This window comes from Pinus tabuliformis, chromosome 3_1 (genome assembly GCF_031772625.1).
Source record: "Pinus tabuliformis cultivar Carrire ecotype Pingquan chromosome 3_1, CPIR1, whole genome shotgun sequence".
NCBI classification, from domain to species: Eukaryota; Viridiplantae; Streptophyta; class Pinopsida; order Pinales; family Pinaceae; genus Pinus; species Pinus tabuliformis.
Genome location: NC_142301.1, coordinates 392,292,697 through 392,295,721, shown reverse-complemented (window position 1 = coordinate 392,295,721; position 3,025 = coordinate 392,292,697). Strand labels below are relative to the sequence as shown.

The window sequence follows — 3,025 nt, the reverse complement described above, 5'->3', positions numbered from 1 at the left end:
ATTACAATAGGTATATATATGATCCATTAGCTTTTACCTGTTCTCAGTACACATACACACTGTATATACCAACATATAAAGAAAATCAACCGTTAAAACGCTCGGTTTGAGGCTTTAATAATGGAATTTGGTGGGGGGGCCGCGCAAACCTGAGCACATCAAAAATAAAACTCAACAGTTACACAGAGTCATGAAGCTTTATTTGAAATAGATTTGGTAGGGGCCGCGCGTACGCGAACCCCCGCAGCAACAAATTATGACGTGCACTCTCCACATCGGGAGGTGCTAAGAAGACCACCCACCCGAGTGCAATGGAGAAGTGGTCTTCCTAGGCCATCGGCTTTCTTGATAACCGATTCACCCCGCCCAGGTATGTATGTTTTATTCATACCCATCTCCCCACCTTTATACTCCTCCCTACTCCATTCTGTCCGTCCTCGCTTTGCATGTGGGATTTTATAAAAATTAACAAATTTTCATTTTCTTAATTAAAAAATAATAGTGTGTTGTTATGCATATTAAGTTGGAATAGGATCCTACCATGTGAATAATTTACAATAATTTTGAGTAGGTGTAAAGGAGTTGAATTTAATTGATTGAAATTTGAAAATATAGTTTTTGGGAATATCACAATTTTCTAAAAGTTAAATTGCATTTTTTGAATATATAAATGGATTTATTGTTTTTTAAAACGCTTGGAACACTTAGATTATATATTTTCAACAATTTAAATTTGCTTCCACTGAAGAAATCAATACACCACTGTGATTTTTAATTTTTGTATACGCTTACGAGGAAGAATAGAAGCAACTTGAAGTAAACTGAGAGCTCTTGCAAAATGACTTGTAATAGGCAAAAGTGTCTGAAGTTCATCATAAGTAACTTCAAAAGCTTGTCCTAGACTAAGGTGAGAAGTCTCTCCTTCCTCAGGAGTATGAGTTGGAGTGGAACTCGATGCATTACTGCCTTGCACAAAAGATGAATGATTAGGATGTGGTGAGTTATCAACCATAAAGGTGGTTTCCCTCCTTCTAGCGCTAGAATTTTGACAGCGTTGGAACCCACTAACATACAAGGGGTCTACCCAATATGAAGTCCCAATTAGACCTCACGCCGTTTAGTATAGGAGCCCTTCCAAAAATATGGCTCGACTGCCATTATTCTTAAATATTTTCCTTGGTTGCAAATAGTTAGCACAAGAGGGAAATGTACATGTAATTTTGAATGAGCAAGTGAGTATGCCTTGTGAAATGTTCAATTGCAAAATGTATCAAGGTTCTTTCTCCAGAAGGAAATGAAAGTGAGTGTTTAAGATAAAAGTATTAGTACTATTTTAATAAAGACACATGCACATACATATTAAAGAATTGTTAATCAACTAACGAAATAGTTCACATAGAAGCAACAATCATTAAAACAAATACAACACACATTCAACAAAGTGAGCACTAAAGCCAATGAAATAGTCCAATTTCTTTAGTATAAAATAACAACAATATATATTGCAAACATTCAAGAATAGTCATACAACATTTACGATATATACATGAAAGTGTGTGGTCTCAATGAGCTTCAAGTATTAAACAAAGTTCCAAGATACATCAATACAATGAACACCACTAGCTCCAATAGTGAAGCGTTAAGACACCACTTTATTTCCAAAAGAAATATCTTCCTCTCTAATGCCTAGTAGGAGAAGCCAAGGTGAAAAGTCCTTTGCTTGAGCTATGAGGGTCTATATATAACAAATGAGGTGACTCTTCACCTCCCTTGTGACTCTTAACCTCCCCTCATGACTCTTGAGCTTCCCTGTGACTTTCAAATCCCCATGAGACCCTTTGTCTTCTACATGACTTTTCACATTCTATAAGTGACCTTTGGACTTCCACATACTTTACATTTCTCATTTTATTGAAAATTACATAATTATATCGACAAATGAGGTGGTACATGATGACTCATATGAATCTTGAGAAGACATTTTGATAAGACAAGACTTAACATTGATGACATGGACTTGATGGTGATGTGTTAATGTCAAGCTTCTCCTCTTACTATTATCTTTGTGTCTTCATGAAATATGGTGCATATTCTTCCTCTTCCTCCTCCAAGAGGCTTGAATATAGGGAGTCTTCACTATGATTTGGTCTTTCGACTTCTGTCACAATCTAGTGTCCCTTCTAGCATAAATGTCTTCTAGCATAGTCTCCTTCTCCTCCTTTTCAAGCATCATCCTGTCATGTCAAAGTATAGTACCTGTAGATGAAATTTACTCAGGACAAGATGAAATCATTTTGGAAATCTCCTAGTCTAACTTTCTTCATGAAAACCATTCATTGACCTGGAACTAGGTACTAGAGATAAAGGAAGGCTAACAAATTGCGCAGTACAAAATTCCAAAGGACATGAGCGAGGGACTAATGACTGCAACTACACAATGCACAAAAATTGGAGGCCAAAAAGCAAGACTACACATTCGAGGGTCACAATGAGGTAGGTGTTCCCATTGTGACTACACAATGTGTAGCTTAGGGGAGAGAATGGGCCACTGGATTCTGCAGTTGTGCAGTTTAGAGAGAAAAAGGCAGAGATTGTTGACTAAAACTATGATCCGGATTTAAACAGGAACGCAATAAAATACAGAGATAACCATAAAGACAGATATGCAGCGGAAATAATACCTCAATTCATTACTGTAAAATACTGAAATATGCTTACAAACAGAAATGGAAATAAACCAGCTAGGGCGATGGTAGCTTATCTTTGAGAAGAGATGTGGTGGCTACATGCCTCTGAACTTTCTTACAATGAGGCTCGAAGGCCTATTTATTGTTGAGAAACAATGGAAAACCCTTCACATTCCAAAACCTAACCCTAGAAGATGAAACGCCAAATTGTGGGCCCCGTTTTTGGGTAAGTTGGTACATCAACTTCCCGGGGTCGCGAATTGGTCGTACTATCTCCGTTTGACGTGCATGATAGCCCGTTGGAAAGATCTCTCCGAGGACTACGACGAAAAAGACGA

The 3,025-nt window shown here is 37.6% G+C and overlaps 1 non-coding gene across 1 annotated transcript; it reads right to left on the bottom strand.

Annotated features, from left to right (window-relative positions):
- Positions 1 to 217: 217 nt before the first annotated feature.
- On the bottom strand, positions 218 to 378 carry LOC149187369 (U1 spliceosomal RNA). Its single transcript, XR_016256616.1, has one exon. It is a non-coding gene; the product is annotated as a U1 spliceosomal RNA (small nuclear RNA).
- Between the last annotated feature and the right edge of the window lie 2,647 nt (positions 379 to 3,025).